Genomic DNA, 13,320 nt, shown 5'->3' with positions numbered 1-13,320 from the left:
GGGTAAGACAGTGAATCAGGTCATAGCCTGCTATAGGTCTCCAAACATGTCCCAAGACTCACACTCCACATTCGTAAGCACCCTGGAAAATATTAGGGTCCAACCTAACACTCTCGTACTGGGCAACTTCAACTACCCCTCCATTAACTGGGAAAACTACTCCTGTACCAATACACTTGTCTAACGTTTCCTGGAATTCATTAATTCCAATCCCCTGGACTAGCTCATTTTTACCCCCACTAAAGGTAGCAACATCCTTGATCTGGTCATTACTAAGATGGGCGACAATTGCTCTACATCAATAGTCACCTCTTCCCTGGTTAGAGTCGATCACAAACTAATCACCTTGGAAATCCACATCCCTCCCACCCCCCACCCCCACAAAGGTAACCACCATGATAAACTTCTCCAAAGCAAACTTTGGGCTCCTAAAAACAGAGATGACTAACTTCACGGCACCCATGCAAATGGAGAATAGTTGCATGACCACCGAATCATACACCAATGCACTGTACAAACACGTACACAAATGCATGGCTCTTGTCATACCCAATAGAACCAAGATGATCTCCTCCAAAAAAAGGATGCCAATCTGGTGGTCCACTGCCATAAAAAAACTCTACAATAGAAGGATGAAACTGATGTGGAATAAGGTGAAGTCCCAAGAATGGAAAAACTCCCTTATCAACCTCAACAAAAAGTTGAGATCCCTCATCAAATCCTCTAAAGTTAGCTACGAAAACAGAATTGCATCAGATAGTAAAGACAACCACAAGGCCGTCTATAGTTATGTAAAGAATCTCCATGGCAATACCCAGATTTGCTCAGAGCTACTGCACAATAGCACCTCCTATATTGAGCCAACAGATATTGCCAATATAACAGCACTGTCCAAGGCCAAGAATACAGTTTCTATGGGACCTGACAATATCCCTGGCTGTGTTCTACATGAACTACAGAGTGAACTGGCACCTCACCTGTGTGCCCTGTTCAATTACAGCCTCACCTCAGGCTTTGTCCCTACCGAATGGTGGACTGCTACAGTCATCCATCTCCACAATGGAGGACCAAATACAGACCCTGGGAAATATCACCCCATTAGCCTGATGAGTCTGATATGTGAAGCTATGGAACGCATCATCATGGACCTAATAAACAAGGATATAGGGAATCTCCTAACTCTGGATCCCACACAGTTTGGTTTTGTGAAGTGTAGATCATGCCTGCTCAACTTGGTCAACTTCTTTGAGTCAGTCACCAGAGCTGTGAATGAAGGCAAGGTGGTTCATAGAGCCTACCTTGATCTGGCCAAGGCTTTTGATACCATTCCTCACTCAGGAATCATAGAAAAATTCACTAAGCTAGGCATCAACCCCTATTTCACTAGGTGGTTTGCAAACTGGTTCACAGGTAGAACCCACAGTGTGAAAGTAGTTGACTCCAAGTCAGACTGCTGATCAGTTACAAGTGGAGTCCCACATGGTTCGGTCCTGTGTCCTCTCCTGTTTGGTATCTACTTCTCTGAAGTCCAGGACAACACAAAGGGACTCTGGCTGACAAAGTTCACAGATGATTGCAAGTTGGGAGCTATTATTAACTCCCCAAGTCATGTTGACATCCTACAGAAAGGCCTCACTGAGACCAATGACTGGTGTCAGAACTATAGCCTTAAGCTCAATGCCAAAAAATGTGTCATCATCCCCTTTGGGAAAAACCCAGTTCCCATGAATTACCACATCAATGGTAGTCCACTGAACCAGAAGGCATTATTAGAGATCTGTGAATACAGGTTGACAGCAACCTCTCTTTTGACCACCACAATGGCACTGTGGTCAGAAAGTCCTACTATGTGACACATCTCATTATAGGAAGAAAAAGGTCATTGTCCCCCTCTACTCTTCCCTTATTAGACCAGTCATTGAGTACAATGCCCCATTTGGCATGTACCTCACTAAACACCTGCAACAAGTGAAGAGGCCACAAAGGTACCTCACAAAGAGGATCCTAGGCCTTAAACATTTGTCCTATATGGACAGACTCAAAAAACTCCAACTATTCTCTGTCTCATATCGCCTACTTAGAGGCGATCTCTGTTTGACTTACAAAACCATGTCTGACCCAGCTCTGTTAGAAATGCTACATCTAAAGAAATTCTAATCCCTCCACACCACATACTCCAGAGACCTCAACCTCATTACCACAATCAATAGAACATGCTGGAGGGACAGGTTCATAACCCAGAGGCTGTCCATGCTATGGGACAGACTTCTCATACAAGTCAAGCAGAGCACCTCACTGGCCCTCTTCAAGAGAAATCTTGATGAGTGGATGGGAAATAGAAAATTCACCCCATGGATCACTCCAGTGGCTTTACTTGACAGAGGCACTGGGAACTAAGGTCGGGTGGCATGATGCCAGGGTAATCCTATGGGCTAGGCTTGTAAAGGCACCAGGATCATTAGCCTAGTATACACCTATTAACCTATGAACCTAATTATGTTTGTACGTGTATCATTAAATGTGTATTCATTTGAATGTATGGCAATAACAACATTCCTTCTGTAGTGACAGTTTTGAATTAAATGGAAAGGCCCATTCTTCTTCATACATTCAGGAGTGCAATGAGTTTCCTATCTGAAAATGTTATGTACACATAACTGGCCAAAAATATCCCTTACAGAAACATTGAGAAGTACTTACTGTTTATGCATGTTTTTTTCAAGAGCTGACCACTATAACTGAGACCACTAGTGTGCTGTGGGCAATCTTAATCAGAAATTAAGGAATATTTTGTAGATATAGCTGAAAAATACATATTTTGCACCAACTTCACCCTTCTTTGCTTTTTTAATGGTGGCATGAACCAGCTTATATTAATCACACAGGTTATTTAATCAATGTGCTGTCACATATAGATTTCTTTGCTACAAGTGTTCTTAGTGTGTTTTCAAGACATTTAAGTTATTGTGAACACTGTCTCACCAGAACTAGTATGCAGCTCAGAAGCCTGGAAATAAAATACTCAGAACTCACTACACCAAAGGTTAGATAGGTGCTTTTGTCATTAATGAGCACAGACTTCTTCAAAACTAAGACATGTTAACAAACATTCCATATTATAAATTAGCAATTTCCTCCTCTCATTAGATACAAGTTGATCAGATTCATTTCTGCTCCAAAGACATTTGTTGCATGTGCTTTCATTCAAGCCAAGGGGTGTGATTGCATGTAATGCTATCTTCCACATTAACCTTTTCTATTCAGAGTTTATGACACCCCTGTTAAGCCTTCTTCAACATTATCTACTGCAAAGAATACCTATTATTTTAATTCTTGGAAAACAGCATACATTTATACAAAGCATTAAACAGGGTTTTGTTTTGTGGCAATTCTTGATAATAACTTCCCAGAAATGTTTCCTATATAAATACCATTATTTGAAGAGTAGGTAGAAATTAATCTTTGCTGAGGCTGTCCCAGGGAATCATGGATGGGCCTAGCACATGTTGTGTGGCTTATACTAAAAGGCCCTGCACACACGATATGCTAATTTGTGACTCGAGGACATGTTAACTGAGATGAGGTTAGACCTCATTATCAGCTAATTTGCATGTCTTTGAATTGCATTTACTACAGCTACATGCATATCCTTGCTGCTCTGTATGCCACTTCTGTAAACTGCTGTTCATATAGGCAGTGGCATCCTCCCAGTCCCTCTCCCACACTCACAAACAAGCACACAAAACATGAACATATATCACAGTCATCATACCTATCCCTGGCCTCTCTGCCTTATTGTAGCTCCCATTCCATCTCATAATAGTTGAAGTCCTGTGATGACTTATATCTAGCATGGTCTAGTTGCTAGTTTTTTTTCCCAGCATCTTGATCCCCATAGTGATAGGTCCATAGGTCAGTACAAGGTTAGCTGTCTTAGCGAGTTTTTTTAAGTTTAGTCAATTTCCCTTCAAGAGTGAGAATCTAACCCTGTGCATTCTGTCTGTGAGGTAAATACCTTAGTCATTATGCTAACCCACAATGATTCCTCCCACCTCTGATCCCTGTAGATATGTTTGTGCCATTAAGACATTTGAGTATATTATATCCCTGGTTGCAGGTGATAAAGATCACTCAGTCTGTAAACGTTAAAAATAGGATCAAAGGCCCTTAAAAAGTAAAAGACTCTTGCTAAAAATGTGGACCTCTAATTAGCATAAAACATGAATACCAAATAATATAAAACTCTTACTTCTTCCAGTAGAACTATGGAATACTACTCAGAAAAACATTTTAGAGTGTCAACACCCCAATCACAAGAACTACCTCTGCTAGGAGTTGCACTGCTAGTTCCATGGCCCTGGGTAGAATTTGGAGTGCTACCTAAATGTAAGTGATGTCTGTTCGACTATCTGTCATCATGACTACTTCATGGACTATGACATGTGGCTTACCACATCTGGGTATGGATATTGCAATCACTGACAGAGCAGTAGAAGTAGTGCTGCTATGGGAATGGGATCTCACATAGCCACAGCAGGTAACACAAAATGATTTAGAGGCTCTCTAGTTACATGCATGCCAACCCTCTCCCTGCAGACATTTAATTACAGACAAATCCAATGTGTTATTCATTCTGTCCAAACCACATAGTTCAGGCAGCTCCTCATGTCAGAATGCACATCATTTAGTACTTATACTACCTCTTCTGAGGCCCTTGTGTAATGTGCCTGTACCTCTATGATAGCCCAACACTTATGTGGTATGGCAACTACTGACTCACCTATATCAAGACATAGGTAGACAACAGGCCTCTTCTGAGCACTTCTAGTAACCCACCAGTGTGGAACCTTATTCTCATGACGGTTAAGGGAAAATCAACTAGTTCTGCAACTGGAGTAAACACACTAGCCTGATCAACAGTGTCACCGTCAACCTGTCCTGTATCTGAGGTCTCTGTGTCTTGGGTATGTATGGGCATACTTACTGTGCCTGAAATTGGGCAGGAGATGTTGGAGATATTTAGAAACATTTTAATTGTCAAGAAATAACTGATATACGTGTCTATGCAAGCAGCTAGTGAGAATAATGTAGACAGTAAACCATCAGATGTAATGTGAAATGCAATCCATCAGTATGGTTAAAATACATCAAGCTGTAAACAACAGCATCATATCTTTGCAGCAAGTCAGTTGTTAAAGCAGATACAAGTTTTAAAGCAAATCACAGTATAGAGCTCTTTGAATCCAAACAGTCTCCCTTACTATGATACAAATTCCTCCACTAACCAATTACCTTTATATAGTATATATTCAGCACTCTCAACACTGTGAATGTGCAACTAATGTATGATCTCATTAGCATTCATGAATTTCACAATTTGCACTAAGTGCAGGGCAGGTATACATGGTGTAAAGACCTACATGGTTTTGTGTGCATGCTCTAGCAGTGCAAGTATGAGCATTGAGAAGTGTTACCTGGTAAAGGCTTGTAAGTATGAATGGTTAGTCTAACTGCAGGAACAATATGGGTTTCACAGTCAGTCTTCTTTGATGTTCACTTACAGAGGGTATGCCAGAGACAAGGGATTAGCACAAAAGTCTGGGAGTGCATTCATTGATTTAGGAGGCCAATATTCCTGCCATTTCTTTGAATTGTTTCTGATCACACTTCATGTCTCTGAGTAAATTTTGTCTGTAGTTCTAAGGAAGTAAATTATTCACTAAAACATATATCATCTGCAAGGGAAATCAAATGGCTGTCTTATTAGAGAGGCATCAATAAGGGAATGATGCACACAAAATTGAAAATAAAAGAGATGGAGTGATGCAAATTTTTATTTTTTAATGTGTGGATAGATTACCTTAACTGTTGCAAATACTCCAAGTATCCATGCATCTAACTGCAAACTACACAAGACATCTTTCAGAATTTCATTTTGTTGCACATGTAATGACAATTGATACTATGCCAAATCTTGAGTATATGTATGTGTCTGTGGTATATACTGATAATAATCTTAAGTGTATATTATAAATGCCTAGGTGTCCTTGGACTCAAATCCAGAGCAGGTGCTGTTTGGCTGAATATAATGATGTTTAAGGAGCATATATGATCATGCTGCAAGACAACAAAGTTGAGGAAATATCAGAACTGAACATTTGAACTACTTGTTTCATAATGTTTTAAGTATTTTTTTTCTTTTCTCCACATCATTTGCTCACCATTTGGAGATATGCACTCTTGACTGACAGTGGTCCTTAGTAGTGAACAGCAGTTTATTTCCTAATAAAAATATGAACATTTTAAATTGGGCCACCTTCTGCATTGCACACTAGCCTGGTACTGGTGCACATCTGTTGACACTCAATAATACTCAGTGAAGAAAATGTTCCTGTCAAGTAACCTTTCTTTGTGGCAGAAGTTGTAAGTGCAGTGAGCTTAGAGAAAGGTGCAAATCCATTTAACTGATACTTTTACAAATGGGGGTCTGAATACATATGTACATTTTGTTATATCATTATATTGTTGTTGTATGAAACTCAGCTATTCTTAGTATTCATAATAAAAAGGAGCTGCCCATTATTTGGCATTACCTAAATTCCTGATAATATGTTCCAGAAATTAAAGTTGTGCTGCGGCAAGGAGATGTGAGAAGATGAATGTGTCACTGTAATGCATTTCTTGCACTGGTTATTGCTAGATATACCCTTTGATTTCATTTTCCTTTCAAAATTTTCCTACTTTTTATTTATTTATTTTTATAATGCCTTTGGCATTTGTACTCCAGTCAGCAGCACACAAGCATAGTTCATGCCTTTAGGAAAAAAGGAAAATGTAATTTGGGTCATGATCTGTAGTGAAAATGAGTCTTATACCAGTGCAGGACTGTCAGTACTCTGGATGGTACTCAGTGAATAAAGTTTCCCTGTTAGGTAAATTTCCCTGTGGCACAATGTATAATTCAAGCAAAATTAAAGGGAAAGGATCATAGATGCAGAGCATGTGTCAAGGCTGACTCCAGTGCAACTGGCATCCCACACACTGAGGGCAATGTTGTCACCACTACAGTGACAAGAAGAGGTGCAAGCAGGACCTCCAGAACAGATGGTAGAATGGATTTAAAACTGCAGACACCCATCAGTTGTGTATGTATATTGACCCATCACTTGTCTATGAATTGGCATTAATTAACCAGCTAATGCAGTTATTCATTATGCTTTCATATATCTAGTTTTTCTTTTCTCTGCTGTGCAGCTGCATCAGAGACAGCAGATAACTGTGAGGTCCATCGTAAGAGGCTATCTCCACTCAGAGAGGTATGTGTATAAGGATGTACCAGGTGTGAATGCAAAGCAGGGAATTTTTTTTCAGTCCATCACTGTATATCATCCTGAGCAGGCATACCTTAACATTGCTAGCATGCATACATGCCTACTCAAATAGCTGTTGGCTATTGTTTTAAACTTAAGTGTATGTGGGTCCAATATCCAGAAACACACATTAGATTTTTTTTCACTATAGAGTTTATAAGATATTAACTGCAAAACTGAATGCCATGGTGCCACTAACAATTACATTTTGGCAAATATGATTATTAACTTAAAAAACAAATATCTGATATGGCACAGTAAAACACATGATTCTGTTTTTCATATCGTACCATTGTGATTGATTTTATGACACATTCATCCCTTCTCATCATATCTGGATGTGGCCGAGGTATTCTTAAGTATTTCTCATACTGTATGCATTTAAATAATGCATGTCTGTGACATGCCTTTGATCTAATTCTCTCATTTTTGTATCTCCTACCTATCTCCTTCTATTTTTTTGCCATTGATGTATACTTTTTAATACATTGGTGTTGAAAACATAATGACCATCAGCACAGAGAGCTAGACTGACCACTGCAGATTAGACCTCCATATCTCCATAGGTGGCTGAAGCAGAAACACCACAGGCAGCACAGTCACCCAGCACATCTGATTGCAACCTGTCATTATTGCCTCTACAACTCCTGCCCTACCAGCTCCACTTCTTTCAGGTAGTTCTGCCCCAACTGCTGGTGTTTTGTTCCCTCTAGAAGCAGTAGTAGTAGTAGAAGTGGTGATTTTTTCAAGTGTCAAGAGTTGACAGGGCTGATGAAGGGCATAATGGAGAGTGGCCTTGGTACACAAATAGTCATGGTTGAAGAGATCTTGTGTCGTATTGCCAAAATAATGCCACATCTGGCACTGACCCAGGGAACTTCCAGCGGAGGCAGTGAAGACAATTCTGATAAGATCTAGATTCTCACTGTTCTCAAGCTGGATGCGGATACGTCTCTGAGATCCCCTACCTATCCCCAATCATGGTATCACCCAGCCTTTTATGTTCTGATTGTGTCCATCACCATTCCTGCCTGTCTTGTATGTTTTGTATATTTGAACCTGCTACATAACCTACCCTGCCTACCTGTCCCTCTCATTCCTATTCAGCTTATCCAACATTCCTTTCTCCAAAAAAACAAAAAAAAAAATGGTGCCCATCCCACAGAACAAATTACTCCCCATACATAGCATTACACTTTGCCTGTGGCATTTCATCCAAACTGATAATACAACATTATTCTGTTGTTGTTGTCACCCATCATTGTTATGGTGACTTTCCAAAGTCATGAAATTGTGTGACCAATTCCTACATTTATGTTCTGAAGAAGTGGATAAATATGATGCTCTCCCACCGCCCTTCTGCAAATTGCTGTATTCTTTCCCCGTGTCCTGCCCTCTGCTTGTCTGACATTTTCACAACTGTCTTATTATACCCTTTTGCAAATGTTTAATCTGGTCAAAAATAGAATCATACACACAAAACACATAGACAGAAATAGCCCATCGATAAGCCTTCAGTTTTGTCATTAACAGTTGTGCTGAGGTTGGCATCGAGCACCACTTATGAGTGATGGTGAATATCTTTTAACTTCCTGTGGCAAAAGCTGAAAATTTTAATTTCAGCTGCACTGGTAACATTCACTTTGCTTAAATATGGATAAAACTGCTGCATTATAGAAATACAGAGTAAAGGCAGAATATGGCGCTGCTGGCCATTAAAAAGTGCTTGTAAACATGTAAGTCTGAGCAGCATCGTGAATATTCAGTGTTGCTGCTCATTGCACTAACATTTTTAAATTATATAGACTTTGCATAAAGCCTCCATGATTTTTAATGAATCCCACAAATTGCATTAAACAATTTAGCACATTTATTTGTCACAAATGTTAGACCCCATTTTAAAGCAGTGATTTCAGTACTATCAATCATGTGATCATTCAAATTAGAAATTAAATGCTTCTGGGGAAGAATTGGTAATTTGTCACTTAAAATAGTTCCATTTGATTCATTAACCGCATTATTAATGTGTATGAAGTTACATCCTTAAAAGTTCACAGTTGCACCAGTATTTGCATGCATCAGATGTCCAGATGAATGTCATTGTCATTTGAAAGTGAGGTAAAAACACAAGACTGCTTATTTTACTTGCAATACTTATTTTATTAAGATTAGTTTCTTTCTTCCTATTATGCTGTTTCAACTCCATCTTGTGAAGATATATATATATATATATATATATATATATATATATATATATATATATATATATATTTATTTTGCTGAGGTGCTAGAAGTATATATCATTAAATAAGTGTTAATGCCACCAAAGTTGCTGTTTTATTATAAGTTTTAAGTACAATGTTATATTACAACCTCTGGTAAAGAACTCTAACACCAAATACAATTGTAAAATCTGCCTCATATTCACAGAGGAATTTGTGTGTCTTGCTACTTCTACCAGTTGCTGATGTATTCTCTTTGGTTGTTTTGACTGTCTATGGTTGATCCTTGGGAGGCAGTGGTGGTGCAGTGGTTAGCGTTGCCACCTCACATCAAGAGGTTCTCCGGTTTGATCCTCGGCTGGGGTGCCTTTTGTGTGGAGTCTGCATGTCCTCCTGTGGTCACATGGGTTTCCTCTGGGTGCTCCGGTTTCCTCCCACATCTCAAAGACATGCTGTGGGTGGATTTGTCACTCTAAATTGGCCCTAGGATTGAGTGCATGTGTGTGCCTTGTTTGCAAGGTTGAGCACCAGGCTGGCAACTCGACATTGCCAGTCATGAGCAGACATGTGATCTGCTGTGGTGACCCCTAACAGGGAAAAGCAAAAAGAAGAAGTCTCCCTCCTGTTGATTCCTATTCAACTTACTAAAAAAAAATCTCTCTGTCTCTTTCTGATTTGTTGTTAACATTTAGACCTTGCTAAAGACATCTGTGCTGTATATTATCCAATCATTTGTGTAAATTTTCTCAGATGAGGTGAAGAAAAAATCTGTATGTATTTATTTATTTAAATTCTGGATCTCAGTTTTAAGTGCCCTGATGTTCAGACTGCCCCCGGGATTCATGAAGCTCGGTGCAAGGCTGCCGTTAGGCTTGCGCCGACCGTGCGGCATGTAGATGGTACAGTAGTGCCAAATGCATATTAATGAAGGCGCACTGTCGCCACAGCCACGTGCATAGGAAATGAGCACAAGTGCATAGGGCATGTCAAAGTGCCGCACGGAGGCGTGGAAATGTCAGCTGTCGACGTGCAACCTAAAATGCTTGCATATAACAATTTGCCTGCAATAGTAATCACATCTGTCAGTGTCCGTGGATACTGAGACATATGCAAAGCATGCAAGGCAGTCCCTGCAAACACAAAATTAATAAGCAAACACAAATGCATGGTAGGGAATAACGAGTGCCCAACCCTCTAACAAATGACATTGAAAACTGTGTGCCCGTATTCCAACGCAGTGTAGATAGTTATACCAAGTGGAAGTGAAACACATCATGTTAGCGCGCTGCCAATAGCTATGTCCAGGCCAATGGTCTGGGTCACCAGCTGTCCCACATTGTGAGGGAGAGTACACAGCTGGGCAGATGTGTCCATAACAAAACCATGATAAATGTAAATATCTAGTGACCGTATGACAGAATTATATCCCAAAATGCATGTAATAGTCACATACAATAGGTATGTCCGTATGTAACATACCACATGTGACAAGAAATAGAATAAGTAAGAAAACGAAACAGAAGGACCATATAAACTGCTACAACAATATGCTAACATGTAGGCAGAAAGGAAAAGTATTATCCATAGTGTTGACCGTGGGTATGTGTTGTCCAGTACAATCGGATATGTGTCCTGAATATTTCCCATCCTGGACATATGAAAAGGTGGCACCCTACCAATGATCATAGCAGTCAGCCAAAATCTGCACATATATGGTCCAAGCCGTACTTGTCAGGATATGTCACAGTTGAACGGGTATTACCCAGGTGTACCAACCATGTCATGAAAGTTAAGTATGGGCGTGTACCTATGTGCGTGATGTACAGCATGTGGAAGTTGAAACATGCCAGGGTAGTCCACACAACCATACAGGTACCTGACATATGTAGTGTATGCAATGTGTTACCTTGACCATGTCATAGGCCATCAACCAAAGCAGTGATGGATGGAGTGTCAGGAATATGTGTGTGGGGGGATGGGTAATGGTATAATCCTCAAAGGCAAGACTGTGTTGTATGCAGAATAGGTGAACTGGAGGTGTACGAGGGAGCAGCGGGTGAATCAGAAAGAAACACAAAGAACAAGTATACACATCTGCAATACAACCTGACAGGCCATACTGTAGAACACAACCACACAAACACATGAATATTAAAATGTGTGATACAAATGTACAGAAATGTCACCAGCACATACCCATAGAATGGTCCTGATGGAGCCGGCCCATTCAAATGCAACACACCTGGATGCATAATTGAATACCCATCATCCCCTCCACAGCACACAACCTGCCCCCATACCTGAACGTCCACCAAATCCAGCCATACTCGGCCTACTAGCTTGGTGCAGCCACATCTACACATAGTGACCACTACTCATATGTAGTAGGCAGTGTCACCCTAGGCAGTGTCAGGATTGCAAACTACGTATCCCTTGCATGTAAAACCCCCAACACATTTTTGTAAAGCCAAAAGAATGGTCAGTATTGGTCTTGTTAGATTTTTGGATATCCCTCATGGGATAAGTAACTTGTGTAAACATCAGAATGTGTAATCAAGACACGTTGTCCAGTCCTGTAGACATCTGGACACAAGTTGAATGTGCAGTAGTGTTGCACAAGACTGTCCAGCCCTAGACGGTCATGCAGAACCTACTACCCAGGATCAAACACGTACCCATGACGCACGTGTCCCCACATAAGTAATCGAGAGAATATATTGTACACATTCGCATAGTGGCACTTGGAAAGAGGGTGATGACGGCACTGACGTAAACAGGGTACCCCCTGATCCACTGTGTGATGGATAGTCACTGTTTGGGTAGGCGTGTCCTGACCAACAATGATACAATGCCAAATGTCCTGTGATTGTAGGAAAAACTATGCACCATACTGCATGTAACATTTGCCTAAAGCAGTCATGTCAGGATAGAAAATACGTAATTTGTACAAGAAACAGACTAACAACTAAAGTGCTAAAGGTATAGGCTCTCAGCTAGGAAAATAATGAATGTTCTAAACCCGCACTGACCATGGGTATGTGTTGGCCTAAACAATCTGGTGTCCCCAAAATATATCCCATCCTGTACATATGACAACTGTGGCAACCCTACCAATGGTTAGAGCATTTGCACAATAACTGGCCAGCCTCTTAATCACTCACAAAGCCAGTGACCTTTGGAGGAAAGGTTTTGAATGAGAATTACAAATGACAACAATTAAGAGTAATAGAAGCATTTAACTGCATAAAATAAGTAGTAATACGAATCTATCAACATGCTCCAAGTTAATAGTACTAATATTGTAGAAGTGTCCGTGATTGTCCGTGATTTGTCATAGCCTTGTCCCTGTCACTGTAGAAATTAGTCCCTGAGTATCACAGAGGTCCGTACATATATGTACACCAACCGTCACATTTGTTGACAGGACTATTGCATACCTGTAGTGAATTTATAACTGATGTCCAGAATAATATTTATTGTATATATGAATGAATGAAATAGTCAAATGTAAAGGGAAACACCAGTGAACCCTCCCCCCCCCTGTATTATGTAGTGGAATCACTCCCCACCCTATATTATGTAGTTCTGACCTAATAAGGTGGTCAGAGGTGCCCAAACACCTGCGTCTGTAAACACAGGTAGAATGTTAAAATTGGGAATAACTCTGTCCATGAGCTACATCTGACATTTGAACAGGTACAGGGAAGTTCTAGTCACCAGTCAGACAA

Source organism: Protopterus annectens, chromosome 2.part2 (genome assembly GCF_019279795.1).
Source record: "Protopterus annectens isolate FY-2018-M chromosome 2.part2, PAN1.0, whole genome shotgun sequence".
Lineage (NCBI taxonomy): Eukaryota > Metazoa > Chordata > Ceratodontiformes > Protopteridae > Protopterus > Protopterus annectens.
The sequence above is the reverse complement of the archived record's forward strand: the minus strand, read 5'-3'. Positions refer to the sequence as shown.